The sequence below is a fragment of the Hylobates moloch genome, unplaced genomic scaffold (genome assembly GCF_009828535.3).
Source record: "Hylobates moloch isolate HMO894 unplaced genomic scaffold, HMol_V3 SCAFFOLD_23, whole genome shotgun sequence".
In the NCBI taxonomy this organism is placed as follows: domain Eukaryota; kingdom Metazoa; phylum Chordata; class Mammalia; order Primates; family Hylobatidae; genus Hylobates; species Hylobates moloch.
In genome coordinates, this window is record NW_026652298.1 from 10,316,632 (window position 1) to 10,334,969 (window position 18,338).

An 18,338-nucleotide genomic window follows, 5' to 3' on the forward strand; every position below is an offset into this window, starting at 1 on the left:
ACAGAGGCAACCAAATAAGGAAGGGCTACATACAAATGTTCTAAATGGCAAAACGCTGTGGCCCAGGAAAGGGTCGGGAGCACAGTGGCATCTACAACATGGCAGGGTTCCTAACTCAACATGGCCTCTTCCCCCAGCTGTGCTGGGGATGCAAAAGAGCCTGAGAATCCTCACAAGTAACCCCACATCAGAGGAGAAGCAAATAGACTCACAATCCTAATTTTGTTTTTTTTTTCTCCAGGTGGAGAATGGAACAACAGGATTGATTCTGATTCTGGAAACTCCATACACTAGTGAACAGATAAAAATGCCTTAAAGGGAATGGGATGCAACCTATGAGGTGGAATGAATCTTGTTATGAATATTGAACACTACAACTTAGGTTCCTGAATTCTTCTTTTTTTCACTTTCCATGTCTCGGGCTACAGGAAAAAATGACTATAAACTGAAATTATCAGCCCTCGAACTATCGCTCAGTGAGAAAAAACAAACTGGCTCAAAAACACTGAGGGAAAGAGACAGCAAAGCACCCAAATTGTATCAGAGTAAGTATGTGGTCTGACTAGAGGTGCCCTAATATTCATTTGATGAAAAAAAAAAATCACTGGAAAACTTTACAAATAAACTGTGGGGGGAAAGAAAGCAAAGCAAAAAGGACACAGAAGACAAAAAATAACCAAGAACAACAAAAGGTAACTAAAGGAACAAAAAGAAATTCTCCAGAAGTGTTTTGAGTTAAAAACAGGCATTCATAAAATGATAAAAGAATAAAATGGAATGGGAGACTGTAGAACCAATGAAACAAATTGAGGACCAAAGCATCATTAGCACACTAAAAAATAAATCAGAAACAGCCAGAAACACAGTATTCAGAGCCAAACAGTGATTTCTAGGTATAGAAGAAAACCTGAAGTGTTCAAATGAAAATGATAAAGGTTAAAGCAATAGAAAAAAAAAGAAGGGCAAAGATGATCCTATAAAAGGGTAATTGGTCTTTCTAAAGTACAAGATTCAACAAAAGAAAAAGTAACATATTCAAATACGTAACAAAAAATAATTTCCTACGGACTTTATAGACAGACTGAGAAAACAAGATTGTAAGATAATCTGATGCATAACAATCAATAGCAAGACAAATCCTGGTTAAATTGATGAACTCAAAGAATAAGAAAAAAATTCTTATGCATCTATGCAGAAAAATCAAATTAAGGAAATCAAAGAAAACCTAAATAAATGGTAAGTGATACCATGTTCATGGTTTGGAAAACTTAATATTGTTAAGATATCAATTCTCCTAAATTGATCAACACAATTCCTATTAAAATCCCATACACTTAGCAAATGACCCAGCAATTTTACCCTTAATATTAACCCAAGACAAAGAAATACTTATATTCATTCCAAAACTTGTACACAAATGTTTATAGTGACTTTATTCATAGTCACCCAAAATAATAAACAACTGAAATTTTGTTTGACTAATTAATGGATAAACAAACAGTGGTATATCCATTCAATGAATTACTACTCAGCAATAAAAAGAAAAAGGCTGCTGATACAACATGGTTGAATCTGAAATGTATTTCTGTGATTCAATTTCTGTGATTCTTATTAAGTGAAATAAGCCAGACTCCAAAGAACACATACTATAAAATTCATCTATGAAATTCTGGAGAAAGCTAAACTATAAAGATAGAGAACTTGTCAGAGGTTGCCTGGGGTTGGAGGATGGAGAGGGGTTCATTACAAAGTGCAGCACAAGAGAATTCTGGAGGGTGATGGAAATGTTATGAGAACAAAATGATTTTTTTCTTTAAAAAATAATATTAAGAGACTGGTAAAACGTTGACAATTTTTGAGAATGGATGATGATAGTACATGGGTGTTAATCTCTACCTCTGTGTATGTCTGATAACTCTATTTTAAAATGTTTAAAAATGAAAGAAAGAAAAAGAATGTTAAGATGACAACTGGTATTGGTAGTGTCGAAGAATCTAAGGAAGAAAACTAGTTCTCCAGTGTTGAGTGAATATGGATGAAGAAAAAACCTGCTGAATTTTGAAACTAGCTAAATTTATAAACTTCTACAGTATAATACACAGTTGGGTGGCAGAAATCAAACCCAGGCCCCAAGGAGTGAGGAGGCATTGAAAGTAGCTAGTCTTGATAAATATAAATTCATCCCGGAGGAAGGTTTGAACTGGAAGGACTCCTAGTGTCTAGCTGTGATGACTGAAGTTCTGAAGGATTTTCCAAGAAGGAGTTGGACCCAACACTCAGGGATCACTCCCTTTCTATGACCCAGTTACTCAAGATACTTATTTATAGGAGGAAGAAAGAAGATAGTAGAGTGAAGGAGAGATTTATTTCAAGGACAAAAACATCTTGAATACATTTGTAAGGCCAAGAAAAGTTCGTGGGAGAGAAGCTGAAATTGCATGAGTGTTTATGTATATGCCTAAGGCAAAAGCTTTGATTTCACAGGAAATCAGAAAAAAAGTAGGAAAATAGAGAAACCACAGCCTCACATCGGAGAAGCAAATAGACTAACAATCCTAATTTTTTTCTCCGGGTGGTGAATGGAACAACAGGATTGATTCTGATTATGGAAACTCTATACACTAGTGAACAGATAAAAATGCCTTAAAGGATATGGGATGCAACCTATGAGGTGGAATGAATCTTGGTATGAATATTGAACACTACAACTCAGCTTCCTGAATTCTTCTTTTTTTCACTTTCCATGTCCTTGGGCTACAGGAAAAAATGACTATAAACTGAAATTATCAGCCCTCAAACTATCGCTCGGTGAGAAAAAACAAACTTTATCTTGCCTGCCTGCTTTGCATTTGTGGCCAGTGGAACTTCACTTGAGGATTGTTAACACAAATGAAACTTTGAATATTTTAGGTACTTAAGAAAATGGGGCATTTCTTATAGTATGAAGGAAAACATTTGTGGGCAGAAGAACTAAAAAAGCAGGTTGGCCCAGTTTAAGGCAGTACCCCTAGGATTCTCCTCCTGCTATATTTCAATACTTAACACACACCTTCATTTCCCATTCATGGGTGAGGACACGGACACTGGAATCACATACTGAAGGGAAAGGGAGATGATGAATTCATTCATTTATTAAAGGCTTTTCATGTGGATTTTTCTAAGCCCACTGCTTATCTAAATTTCTGCTTAAAAAGCTTCTACAGAGAATTCATGTTAGAAACATTATTTTATTCAAAACTGACGATAGATTAGCCCATTACCTATACATGATTATTCAATGGAATCAATTACTAAATTATACAAATATGCAATCCTACAGCACATGACATGTAACCAGTACTGATATTCCACTCTTGTGCTTCAGGACAGGCAGGTCAGTTTTTCAGGGCTGGCATCTGATCTGATTCATTGGACATCCATACCACACTAGTTATTAATATTTTGGTTCTAACTCCTGCACATACCTCTATATTTGGGAGTCATTATACTGCATGTCATTTGTAGATATGTTTTACCTCACCCAGAATTTTGTAAGTTCTTGTAGGGTAGGGTGGAAGGGTTTCTTAAGCAAATTTGTATTGTGCACAGTACCGACCCAGGGGAGGTGAGTCAAGGACTAAATATCCATGGTATTCATCAATCAGTAAATAAATTCTCATAGCTGTACTGGGCAGTAAGAAGGCCCTATTTTCTCAGTTTCAATTTTAACTTAGAAGAGTAAGTAAATAAGGTATATTTATCTGTAAATAACTCACATGACCAGGTCAACTTCTCAACTTTCTGGTGTCTAACTGTATTCTATTTGTGCTTCTGCCCTTTACTGAGAGGCTGTATTTATCTTCTCAAAAGATCTTCTTTACTGAGATTTGATTCTCAAAAACTTGAGGAATGTGTTTTCATTAAGGTCAGTTGTACTTTAAAAAAAAAAACTTTGCGAATTAGCTGCATTTTATTCATTTGAACTATGATCATTCATACCTAGAAGGAAAAAACAGTATATAGTATGTGTGTGTTTATGCACATACTATATATATACTACTATATATAGCATAGAAGATAGTATAGTCATTAGCATACTGGGCATTCTAAGTGTTTCTCTTTATTGGCTTCAGTGTCTTTCTCAAGTAGTCCATCTGACTTATTTTCTGATAAGTAGCAGATGTCTTCCTCTTTCCCACTACATTTTGTTAGACTAATAAATAATGACATATTCCTGAAAGGGGAAATGGAAAAGGTAAAAATAAAAATAAATAAATAATGACATACCAAGAATAAACGATTAGAAACTGAAAAACTGGGGCCTGTATAACTCACACAAAGGCCATCAACCTTTGTCTTCATGGATGTATGGATCAATGGGTTATGGAGGGAGTGAGTTATTTACCAGGAGAGTGAGTCTCCTATAAAAGCCAGTCTAGCCAACTCTCATGAGCCCCCTCACCATGTGATGCCCTGTACCACCTCAGGACTTTGTACAGAGTCCCACCAGCAAGAAGGCCCTCACCAGATGTAGCCCCTTGGCCTTGGACTTCCAGCCTCCAGAACTGTAAGAAATAATTTTCTTATAAACGACCCGTTCTTTAGTATTCTCTTATAGCAACGTAAAGAGTAAGACACCTAATCTCAATCTTAATCTAAGATAAATTCTAGAAAAAAAAACATAAATGAGAAATATAATTCCAGGTACAGTGGCTCAGACCTTTAATCTCAGCAATTTAGGAGGCCAAGGCAGGAGGATTGCTTGAGGCCAGGAGTTTGAAACCAGCCTGGACAACACAGGGAGACCTCATCTCTATAAAATTATTTTTAAAAAATTAACTGGGCATGATGGCACACACCTGTTGTCCCAGCTACTCAGGAGACTGAGGCAAGAGGACCACTGAAGCCCAGTAGTTTGAGGTTACAATGAGCAATGATTGTGCCACTGCACTGCAGCCTAGGCAACATAACAAGATCCTATCTCTCAAAATAAATAAATTAATTAATTAATTAATTTAATTAAATAAAGAAAAGGAAATATAAAGAATAAAATGTTATCTTGAGAGAAAATGAAGTAGTACAATGTAACAAAGAGTTTCTTGCTATTAAGTTTGACAATAGAGAATCAAATTTATCACTTGGTATATATTTAATTTTCATCAGAAAATGTGTTGGAATAGAAAAAAGTTTTACTGGTTGTGACCTATGTAGTTCAATAACAATAGTGACAAGCCCTCTCTAGGCTGGAGAGGACAAGCTGCAAAATTTAATTGGAAAAAAAAAGAATAGGCATATGATAATGGAATAAGGGAAAGGAACTGTTCTTGAGTAGATATGACAGACTGTGATTTAGCATGGCAGGGATTCTGGATCACAGCATCTCTACAGGGATTCTTGATGGAAGGTGTGACTCTTCTCAGATAACCATCTTGCTTGGTTAAAGGTTTCCTCTCTCACTGGAATTGTACACAAAGGTAGAGAACCTCCCTCTTGCTAAACCCAAAGACTTATCCTAAGTTTTTATCTACTCTGATCTGCCTGCAGACCCTCATTGTTGACCTCTCCTTCCTTCTCACAGCCCTGACCTTGGCTTCCACAGTATAGCATTCATCTCACTGGCCTCAAGCCTTTCCATCTTTCAGCTCTTGCTTGTTTTGTTTAGCTGGTTATTTTCTCCATACCCCTGCAATGGAGGATTTCTCCCCTCAATCCTTGGTGCTCTCTTTTCTATCTACTTGCTCCTAAAACAATGGTAATGACCCTAAGTCTATACTCTGAACCCTAACCTTTCATCCATGCCAGAGTCCATTTTTTCCAACTGCCAATAAACATTATAATTTGGATATTCCACCATCACAGGAAGCCTAATTAATCCCAAAAGGAACTCATCTTTCCCAGCTTCTATCTTGAACCAACAGGTTTCTTGATCCATCGCCTTCACAGGTGTTAATGGCTTGACTTTTCTTTTACTCCAAGCCATTGGAATCATCTTTGACTGTGCTCTTTCACCTCCAACCTGCGAGCTGTTACAACGACTTTTCTCAAATGAAAATGTTCACCACAATTCTCACTGCTAACAACCAGAACTTCAGTTGACGCGTGTATTACTATAACTGGGCCTGGATAACTCTTGCCTCTACTCGTATATCCCTTAAATCTATGCTTAGGGTTAATCTTATTAAGAGAAAAAAATAGCCCTAAAATACCACTTTCATCACCTTTTCCCCTTTCCCTATTCTAAATTACATCAAGTCCCAAGTTCTCAGCTCCACTATCTGACTCCACTCTTCTCATTCAACACTCCCTACTGCCCTCCAATGTAAAAATCTCTATTTCCCTTCAGTAAGTTATTTCTCACCTGCCCCCATTCCTCCCTCCCAATCTCAGAAGTCATCAACTCTTTGTTTTTGTTTCTATCATGTTTTTTTTTTTTCTGTTAACAGAAACAGGGATTGTTACTTCAGAGAACACTTGTTAAAAGACCACCAGCCTGGTTGTAGTACAAAACGGATTTGCGAAGAGGGGAAGCAGGAGCTAAAACTCGACAGGTAGATTGGGGCTAAGAAGGTCCCTAAGGGCAAGTGCATCATAGTCTTTTCTCTTAGACAGTTAGCTCTCCGGCAAAAACACTGAAACAATCATCAAATTATGGTAAAGCCCAGACAAGCAAAACAAAATACAAAGGTCTCCCTTGTGACCACCATGTATGAGATTTGTAAGAACAAACATTTCCTGCCATGGGAACTTTGCCACTATGTGCCTCAGATGAAAGCAGTTCCTCTGCTTTTATACATTAACCAAGAGGTTCAAAAGCAAGGTGGCAACAAGAACGAACTCAGCTAAGCTACTTCTTTGACAAAGGTTGGAAAGACTTCTCTCAGTTGCCCAAATCAGCCTGTGCCAACCTGGAATCCTCATTATTGAAATCTTTTGCAAAAAGAAAGCTGTCTTGATTAAAGTTTTAAAAATTGGTGGTTCTGAAAAAATAAATTTTTCATAATGAGTTATTATGAAATCTGTGAAATGGGTCAAAAGTGCATAAGGAAGAAGCAGAACCACAGGTGACAATCAGCCTTCTCATCCAGCCTCAGTAGTCATCTTGGAGTATTGCTCAAAAGTCAAAGAGGTGTTAACAGATTCTGTGAGGAGATTGCAGAGTTTTCTTGAAACAAAGGGAGCTGACCCAGCATACCACAAGCAGTACAACTAGGCACATCCTCTGAAACCAACTATTGTCTCTACTTCTTGAGGCAAGGGAGTATAGTGAGTTGCTACCCAAGTTATCCAAGAGAATAACAATAACGCCCACTAACTGAAGGCTCTGGGTCATGTACTGTGCTAGGTGTTCCACTGACATTATCACATTCAATCTTCCTAGCAGCTCTATCAGAGAAATACCATTATCTTTATTTTACAGACAAGGAAACTGAAGCTCAGAGAAGTTAAGAAATTTGCTCCAGATCACACAGTTATTAAGCTGCAGAGGAAGTGTTCAAAGTTCAGGGTTCCAGTCTATGCTCATCATGATAGCACACAGCTTCCCAGTGTGAAGGGCAGTAAGAAGAACAACATGGTGAAATGAATTTCGTCAATCAACCAACATTTATTAACACCACACTAAGACCTATGCTGGGCTTAATTGTGAATGGTAAGCAGAAAATACAGGGCTGGAGACTTACCTCCACCCCATCCCCATTTACTGCTCCTAAAATCCGTATCCCATGAGAAACATCACATGAACTACATTGCAGCTAATTACCAGGAAACTATAAGAGGACCCTAACAAAGCATATGAGCTGATAGTCTTAAATTCAAAGCATATACAGAATTTTAAGTGGTAGCCTTTAAACATATGCTACCAAGCTAATACATAATGAATTGAAATCAAAACTACTATTATACAATAATCAGCCCACATTACTTTCCGTAACAAGTGTGATTTTAATTGGATTAAGGAATTTGTAGCATGTTTTCCCTCTAAATAACCCACATGAAAATACTTATCATTCTTTAAATGTTTTTGTTCACTTCCTCCTATACGAGAACATAAAACTATGGAAAATACTAGCAAGAATCACAGCTTGGGAAGAATTTTAGAATTACCTAAATCTAAATAACCTAAATATACACTAAATCTACTACTTACATTCAGGTAATGGAATAAACAGATGAGTATTTCATTTTCCTTTAGCATCGCTCAAAGTGAAATCAGAAAAACCTTGCAGAAGTTATCTAACTTTGCTTAACCCTTTCATTAAAAAGTAGGAACTAAACATGAACATCACATTGTAAATCTCAAATATACGCAATAAAATTTTTTTTTTTTTTTTTGAGACTGAGTCTCATTCTGTTACCCAGGCTGGAATGCAATGGCACGATCTCAGCTCACTGCAACCTCTGCCTCCCAGACTCAAGCGATTCTCTTGCCTCAGCTTCCCAAATAGCTGGGATTGCAGGTTTGTGCCACCATGCCTGGCTAATTTTTGTATTTCTTTTTAGTAGAGATGGGGTTTCACCATGTTGTTTAATATTTATTTTAAAAATAAGATTAAAATGGTGAAAGTCTTTAGGTTTGCTAAAGCCAAGATGGAATAGTAGAGTTACGTTGTAGCTCACAAGTTATGGTAGTTTTTATCTGAGGTCAATGGAGTGAAAAGACATCTCGGGCAGATCTGAGGCATGTCCTGGAATGGTGCGGAATAACACTAGTAATCAAAAGACCAGAACCTGGGTTTGAGCTCTGCCAACTTGCTCTGTGACTGGATATCGGAACAAACTTTAATCTTTGAGTCTGTATTATCTACAAAATGGAGATAATATATGTCATTTAGAAGAGTTTTGGGAAGGGCCGGGTGCGGTGGCTCACGCCTGTAATCCCAGCACTTTGGGAGGCCAAGGCAGGTGGATCACTTGAGGTCAAGAGTTCGAGACCAGCCTGGCCAACATGATGAATCCCCATCTCTACTAAAAGTACAAAAATTAGCCGGGCATGGTGGCAGGCCCCTGTAGTCCCAGCTACTCAGGATATTGAGGTAGGAGAATTACTACTAGGATTCGGAGGAGACGGAGGTTGCAGTGAGCCGAGATCACATCCTGCACTCCAGCCTGAGCAACAGAGCGAGACTCCATCTCAAAAAAAAAAAAAAAAAAAAGTATAGGGAGGATTAATTGGTGAACCGTAAGCACTATGTAGTCTAAAGACTTTACCTGAATAGATTGGGATCAATAAGACAAGGTGAACTCCTGGAGGGCAAAGAATAAATGTTATTTACCTATACCCTACCACAACCCACAATACCACACAGTTCTAGCCAAATAGGCCAAATTACACTATAAACGGATTTTTGAAACAAAGTCAGCACTGGTTATTTCAACATGTGGCCCTTGGAAAAATGTACAATGATAATGCCATGGCAGCTTCTCTTCCAGTTGATACCTTAAATATTTAAGAAATTAACCAGTAGATGCAGGAATTAGTTCGTAGTAGATACACATGCATTTTAAATTATTGGGGAAAATACAGATTATTCAACAAATTACGTGAGGATCAATGGGTAGCCAACTGAAAAAAAATTAATTGAAATCCATATCTCATATTAAAACAAATTTCAGATAAATACAAAATTCAAATTTAAAAATGAAATTATAAAAATACCTGGTGTTTGGGGGAAACTGAACAAAAAGTACACAGATCTCTCTGTAGTAATGTTGCAACTTTTTGTGAATCTATAATTATTTCAAAATTAAAAGTTAAATAATTGGTAAACCTGAGATAATTATTTTATAATACTGGAGTGAGGCAGGCTTTTCCAACAATGACACAAAACATAGAAGTCACAGATGTAAAGATTAAATATGACCACTTTAAATATTTATACAGTGAAAAGCTTAAGCACACAAAATCAAAAGAGAAATCAAACTGAAAGAAAAACATAAGTATCTCATATCCCAAAAGGTTACTTTCTCTAATACATAAAGGCTTTCAACAAACTTAAAAAAAAAAAACTCAACATTTCTCAGCAGAGAAATGAAAAAAAGATACAAAAAACAGAGGGTTTACAGAAAAGTAAATACAAATAGCTCTAAAATGTATTCAAAAAGACGCCCAATGTTACTCAACAATGTGAAAAGTGCAAATTTAAATTAGAGTGAAATATCATTTTACTTATCAGATTGGCCAAGACCATAAAGTCTGATAACACACTTTGTTAGTCAAGGTATAGAGAAACAGGCACTCTCAGACATTGCTGATGGGAATGTGAACTGGTACAACCTCTATGGGAGTGATGTGGCAATATCAACTATAAAACAAATGGTGTGTGTGTGTATATACGTGTATATATATATATATATGTATATGCACACACACACACCCCCATATATATATATACACACACCATATATACACCATGTATATACACACACACCATATATATACACACCATATATGTGTGTGTGTGTGTGTGTGTGTGTGTGTATTTGCATGAAAGATATACACAGGAGATTTTTTTTATTGTAGCAATCTTTTAATAGCAAAAGAAGTGGAAACAATCCAAATGTCCACCAATATGAGACTTGTTTAAAAAAAACTGGTATATTTGAACAATGGAATACTATGCCATAATAAAAGAATAAAGTTATAAAAAGGGCCAGATGTAATGGCTCACATCTGGAATCCCGGCACTTTGGGAGACCGAGGCAGGTGGATCACTTGAGGTCAGGAGTTCGAGACCAGCCTGGCCAACATGATGAAACCCCGTATGTACTAAAAACACAAAAATTAGCTGGGTGTGGTGGCGGGTGCCTGTAATCCCAGCTACTCCAGAGGCTGAGGCAGTAGAATTGCTTGAACCCAGGAGGCAGAGGTGGAGGTGAGCCAAGATCGCACCACTGTGCTCCAGACTGGGCAACAGAGTGAGGTTCCATCTCAAAAAAAAAAAAAGTTATTAAAAGAATGAAGGAATGAAATAGCTTTACCTATGCTGCTATGGAATAATCACTAAAATATATAATTAATGCCAGACACAAGACAAATACTTCCTTGTATGTGCACAGATCTCTGGAAAGAGTAATAAGCAACTGTAACACTGGTTACTTGAATAAAGTTAAAAAGGAAAGCAACGATAAGATACACATAGTAATGGTTCCTAAATTTTATGGCCATACATAGAAGGAAGTAAACTAAACAGTAATTGTAACAATTACTCACATTTACTGAGAACTTGGTACAGGGCTTGAAGCTATAGCTTACTAAAAACAGATAATTCACTATACAGAGAAAAAAACATCAACACAAGACAAACCTATCAGTAGACAGCATGGATTTAAGAAAACTTGAGGCTGGGCATGGTGGCTCACGCCTGTAATCCTAGCACTTTAGGAGGCTGAGGCGGCTGTATCACGAGGTCAGGAGTTCGAGACCAGCCTGGCCAACATGGTGAAACCCCGTCTCTACTAAAAATACAAAACAATTAGCTGGGCATGGTGGTGGGCACCTGTAATCCCAGCTACTCGGGAGGCTGAGACAGGAGAATCGTTTGAACCTGAGAGGCGGGGGTTGCAGTGGGCTGAGATATTGTGCCACTGCACTCCAGCCTGGGCAACAGGGAGAAAGAAAAAGAGGGAAGGGAAGGGGAGGGGAGGGGAGGGGAGGGGAGAGCAGAGATTGATATAGACTTCAATATACTAAAAACGAACTGACAGAAATCAGAAATGTTATCTTTGTATCTCACTTTCTTCCTCATTTCCCAACCTAGCACAGACTCTTTTAAAAAAGCAGCTACTCAAATGTTTATGAATTAATGAATGAATGACTACGAGTTGAATAGATGGGATAGATGGATAGACAGATGGATGAGATGGACAATGTACTGATGGTTAGAAGAAAGAGTGGAAGGTGAAGGGTTGTGATCTATCTCTGTTCCCATTCCCTTCTGACGCTGGGCAAATTCAGTCTCCTTTTGCTTCCCTGTACAAATGAGAGGTGCTAGAATGCCTAAGTGTTTAAGAACCACGATCATAGGCTGGGAACGGTGGCTCATGCCTGTAATCCCAGCACTTAGGGAGGCCAAGATGGGTGGATCACCTGAGGTCAGGAGTTTGAGACCAGCCTGGCCAACATGGTGAAACCCCGTCCCTACTAAATATACAAAAATTAGCTCGGCGTGGTAGCAGGCGGGCGCCTGTAATCCTGGCTACTCAGGAGGCTGAGGCACGAGAATCACTTGAACCTGGGAGGTGGAGGTTGCAGTGAGCCGAGATCGAGCCACCGCACTCCAACTTGGGTGACAGAGTGAGACTCTGTCTTGAGATTAAAAAAAAAAAAAAAAAAAAAAACACAACCATAATGCCTACATGACTTGGTGGATAATTACTATTGTAGTAGACAAAATGATGCTCTCCTCTCCGCCCCTAATATGTCCAAAAGGGTTTCTACAGATGTAATTAAATTTATAGACCTTAAAATAGAGAGTTACCCTGGATTATCATGGTGGGCCCGATGTAATCAAATGCATCCTTAAAAGTAGAGAACTGTCTCTGGCTGGAAGAAGGAGGATTTGAAGCATGAATACTCAATGCAACTTTGCTGGCTCTGGGATGGACTGGCCCACATTCAAAGACTGCAGAGAGGTTCCTAGGAGGTAAGGGTGGCCTCTGACAGACAGCCTGGAAACAGGAACCTCTGTCCTACAGCCACAAAAAAAGTAAATCCTGCCAACAACCTGAATGAGCTTAGAAATGGATTCCAAGCTCCCACTGGAGCTCCAAATGGAGCCTCCTAATAAGAGCCCAATTGACCAACACCTTAATTGGGCCTTGTGAAACACAGAGCAGAAAAACCAGCTGTGCCAACCTGGAATTCTGACCTACAGAACTGTGAGATAATACATCTGTGTTATTTCAATGAACTTAAAAATCCCGTCTGTGGTGGTTTGTTATGGCAGCAATAGAAAACTAATACACTATCTTTTGGTTTAGTTTAAGAACCATTTGTTAAGCCTGTTCCACATGCCAGGCCCTGTGCCCAATGTCTGGGATAGAAAAATGGGTACACATTCTCAAGGAGCTCATAAGTACTTCAGCCCAATGGACAATTCTATGCAAGAAGTTAGCACAAAGCACTACAGGAGCACAGAGAGGCACCTAACTGGTGTGACATCTTTAGACTCTTGACTTCTCACTTCTCCAACACCCTCCTCTTCTATTATGAATTCTCACCATGAGTTGGACCATGAACCTGATCACAAATCAGAAACTGTGAGCCATCCTTAAACTCCACTGACCCCTTAAGACCTGTGGCGTATGCCATCTTTATGATATTTCTCCTAAAAGTCCTTTTCCCTTTCCTTCAACTCCACTTCCTCCCCTCAACCCCTGACTGCTACTTCCTGAGCTTTATCATCTCTTGGCCACACACAGAAGGAAGTGAACTAATAAGTTTGTCTACTGATAAGTCTGTCTTGTGTTGATGTTTTCTTGTCTGCCTAGTGAATTATCTGTTTTTAGTATGCTGTAGCTTTAAGCCCTATACCAAGTTCTCAGTAAATTTGAGTAATAATTACAATTACTGCCTAGTTCACTTCCTTCTTTGTGTGGCCAAGATTACTGAAATCACCTTTCAACTAACTTTCCTAAATGAACAGCCATCCATTGTACACAAGGCCACCAGAGTCATCTTCCCAAGGATTAAAGCAATCACACCATGCTCTACTTCAAAATCCTTCAAAGACTGCCTATAGTTACTAAAAAGTCTCTTTGATGATGCTTAGCACCCTTCTAATCTCTAGTAGAGAAAAACTGTCCCTGCTGGACTTCTAATGCCAGTTCCTAGACAGGGTCTGGCACATGGTTGACTCCCAAAAAGTATTCGCTGAAAAAATGATCTCAACCCCACCTGACTCTCTAGCTTCATCTCTTGCCTTACAGCAATCTTTTCCACTATGTCCCCTCTGTTCTCCAACTCAGCAAGCCCAGGTGCTCCTCCTTCCCCCTCTATCTATGCTCCAGTTTCTCTTCATGACTAAAAATCCTTGTTCGGCTGGCTGGGAAGCCTAGCTCACTTTTTATAATTCTGCCTTCCTCTAACATGCTTTCTGTTCCCCTTACAGCTAAACCACCCAGGCAAACTGTCCAGTCTCTTCTGAGCCCCTGACATAAGCTGTCCCCTCTTCTACCATGGCATCTATAGCAAACACTCTAGGGCAGTGGCCTGTGACCAGTGCTGACGCACAAATGGTTTGTTACTAGACTGGTACCAGCTAAGTCCAGAAATCAAGTGTAAGCATTTAGAAATGTTTATAGCAATTTGACATTGCTGTGACATCCAAATATGTGATGCTTGTTGAACAAGGCATAGACCAGTTCAAGTGTTGCTGAATTTGTGAGGTGAGTCACATGTAGTGCAACCTGCATATTCACTGTGTGCAATAGGACCATTTACTGATCCACGATAGGGAAAAAAAGAAAAAAAAACAAATTAAAAACCCAGTTGGTCTATCACCACAGATAGTTTGAGAAGCACTTCTCTAATGCCTTCAGGTGTGTTCTTACTTTCCTCCTTTTGGGAATGTTGTTTGCTGCCTGGGACAATGCAACAATGTAAATGTCTAATAAATATCAGTGAATAAATAAATGAAGATGTGAATGATCAAGAAGGCTTTGTGAAAGATGTGAGACTGAGCTATTTCTTGGTGAACAGTAAGAATTGGGTACTTTCGGGTTGTAGGATGGGCAAATGCACTGAGAAAGGAGTGCAAATGAGGAAGAGTGTGAAAGACATTGCATAGGCAATAGGAAGCGCTGAAAAGGTGAATTATTATTCATAAGCTCAATATGTAAAAGAGCTCAACCACACAGGTCACCAGAGTGCTACCCACTGAAAACCCCAAGCCTGTACCAGAAGAATCCCCCTAGTGCAAGCTTTAGCTATAGGCAAATCAGCTATGTAAAGGATGAATGTGACGGGTAAGCCTAAGAGCAAGGAGACCGAGTGGGGTTTAATTCCATCATCCCAAGGAGAAATCATTATAGGCCTGAACAAGGGCAGAGATAGTTTGGTAAAGTAAATCCCAATGTGACAAGCCCAGGGAACATTCAGGTGGAGATGTTTAGCAGGCACTTGGGAAGAAGGTCAAGGCTAAGGATACAGCTTTTGGAACTTCACATCTAGATGGTGATTAAAACCACAGTAATAGATGCATGAGAACAACAGTGGTCTAAAGACAAACGCCTGGAGAATATCATCATTTAAGGGGAGGGCCAAAAGATGGAATATCACAAAGAAGACAAAAAAGAAAGAGTCAAAAAGACATGAGGAGAACTCAGTACGTGCAGAATCACAAAAACAAAAGTGGGAAAAATTCTGAAGAGGGAGGCAGGGATGAACAGGGTCAAATGCATCAGAGAGGTTCAGTGCATAGAGTTGAATGGTCTTCAGCAAATTCAGCCAACCTGGAAGCCTCTGTGACTGGAGGGAATGGGAAATTAAGCAATGATAAGGCTAAAGCCAAAATGCAAAGGCAGGTGATTGATAGCAGGCATTGAACAGGTCTTGTTCACGAAGCCTGGTGGTGAAGGCTAAAAGAGAAGAAGGAGAGGCAAAATCAAGCTTTATTAGTCTTAAGGTGATAACTGTTTGAGTATTTTTACAGTGAGGGGATGAAATAATAGAGAGAAACAGTAAGGAACAACCCATGAAGGTCTAGAGGAGAAAATGAGAGGGAGTGGACAGACGCCCTGCAAGGCAGCATGCTCCCTCCAATGGAGCAAGGGTGATACCTCCTCCGAGAAGGAAAACGGGAGAGAAGGGCATGGAATAGATGAATCAGTAAAGGGGAGGAAGCCTTCTCCAGAGCCTAAGTCTGGATTAGGGCCCTTCCTACATGCGCCCATAGCACTCACCATGTCGAGTAATTGCCTAATTGGCCTGCCTGGATGCAGGGCTAGACCATAAGCACCAGGAAGGCACGGACTATAACTGTCCCATTTACCACTCTATGCCCAATGCCTACCACAGTGCCTGGCTTATCTAGGCCCTAATTAAATGTATAGTTGACTAAATGGGGACTAAAAAAGAGGATTCACCAATAGATGCTTCAATTTTTCTAGCAAGTAGGAGGTGGGATCAATTGCCAAGGGTTTATAAAACGGAGTTAGGTAGAGTGCTTTTTAGAGATTAGTGAAAGAATAGAATAGCTTTTCAGGGAAATGGAAACTGAAAATCCTTCAAGAACAAGTTTAAAGTAGTGGTTCTCAATCTTAGTTGCACATTAGAATCACTAAAGAACATGAGTAACTACTGATGCTTGGGTCCTGCCTCCAAATTTCAGATTTAACTGGCCTCCGTAGCCTGGGCTCCAGGATTTTTTTAAGTTCCCAGATGATTCTAATATGCAGCCGAGATTGAGAGTCACTGAGTGAAAGACTTAAGTAATGCTGGTCAGGATTGAGACAAGACTGGAAACCATGAACTGATCCACTGACCATTTTACCCAGTTTTCCACCACACTGTTCAGCTGCCTGGGTATCCATGCAGAGGATGACTGCAGGATTAATTTGGAATTAGGGCTTTGCCAGGTAAATATGGAAGTAGGAAAAATAAAAAATTCAGAGACCAAGGGAAAATTATAGTCTCTGAGAGAGTGAAGAGAGGGAGGTATAAGACAGCTGAACAGCCAGAGACTGTGGCTTGAAAATGGGATAGTGGAGTTAATTATATCTTCTTGGCATATTTCTAGGTGATAAGGCCCAGAGACTGGTCATGAAAGCAGGTGATTACAGTGCTGTAAAGGTTATCACAGTTGAGTCAGACAAGGAACTTTAAGGCCGGTCACAAGTCAGCATTTGAAGGGACTTGGAAGTCTCCCAGAGCAACAGCAGGAGTGAGGATGGAGAAACGTCAAAGTCCCTAAGGCATGTGGGATTGAAGCGAAGAACAACAGACAAAGAGGACTAAGAAAGGCAGAGGCAACAAAGCCCAACAGTGAGATGTTCAAAAAAGGAGAGTTTTGTTTCATTTTCCTATGGAAGTGAAAAAGTAAGTTAGATTCAAATGTGGCAATGGATAGATAGGGGAATCCTGGCCAGTCCACCCAGATCTTTAAATATGGAAGAAAGCCTCCATTTCTCTCTACATAAAATTCATGAACAAATCCTGATAACCCTATCTTCTAAATATATTCTAGAATCCAACTACTTTACTTTAATGGTGGCCCAAGCCACTGTCCTGTCTTACCTGGATTGCTGCAGTAGCCTCTTAGCTGGTCTCCCTAACTTCATCTTTGTCCCTCTTTAATATCTTCCTCAAGTTAAAAACAACAAAACAAAAACTCAAGTCATGTCCCTTCTCTGTTTAAAATGCACCAATATTTTCCCACCTCACTCACAGTAAAAGTCAAAGTTCTTATAATGGGCTCTACGGCCTTACATGATCTGGGCCCTGACTACCTCTCTGACCTCTGACCTTTCCTTCTTCTCACTCCTTTTTTTTTTTGAGACAGAGTCTCACTCTGTCACCCAGGCTGCAGTGCAGTGGTGCGATCTCGCTCATTGCAACCTCCACATCCTGGGTTCAAGTGATTCTCCTGCCTCAGCTTCCCAAGTAGCTGGGACTAAAGGCACACACCCAGGCTGGTCTCAAACTCCTGACCTCAGGTGATCCACCCAAAGTGCTGGGATTACAGGCGTGCGCCACCATGCCCAGCCTCACTTCTCATACTTAGCTTCAGCTGCATTGATCCCCTTGTCCTTCCCTGAACACACCAAGAATGCCCTGCCTCAAGGCATTGGAAACCACCGTCCCCACAACCTGTAGTTCTTTTCCTCCAGATACCTGCCACGGCTTACTCTTTAACTCTCCTCAGATCCCTGCTAAAATGTCACCACTCCACCAACATGCACTTCCCTTACCTTGCTTTATTTTTCTGCATCGTACTTTTCAGTGTTATATATATTTATATGTATTTCACCAATATTCTAAATTTACTTGTTTACAGTCTGGCCCTCTCTGCCCCCAAGAATGCGCTATAATATAAGCTACTTAGGGGCAGGGATCTGCTTCTGTTTTGTGCACTCCTACCTCTCTGGCACCTGAAACAGTGCTTGACATGTAACAGACACTGAAATATTTGTTGAATGAATGGATGGATGAACCTTCTCATAAGCAGTGTATGGGCCTGAGGTTGAGGGAAAGATCTGTGATTCAGTTATATTTGGAAAATGATGAGACTGGGGATACAAGAGAGCTGGAACGCAATGGAACACCAGTCTCAAAGAATAAAGGACAGAGCTGAAAGTATGGTTAATAGTAACAGGAGCCAATAGAAAGGCTATAATACCCAGTAAAGGGTTTCTCTTTTAGT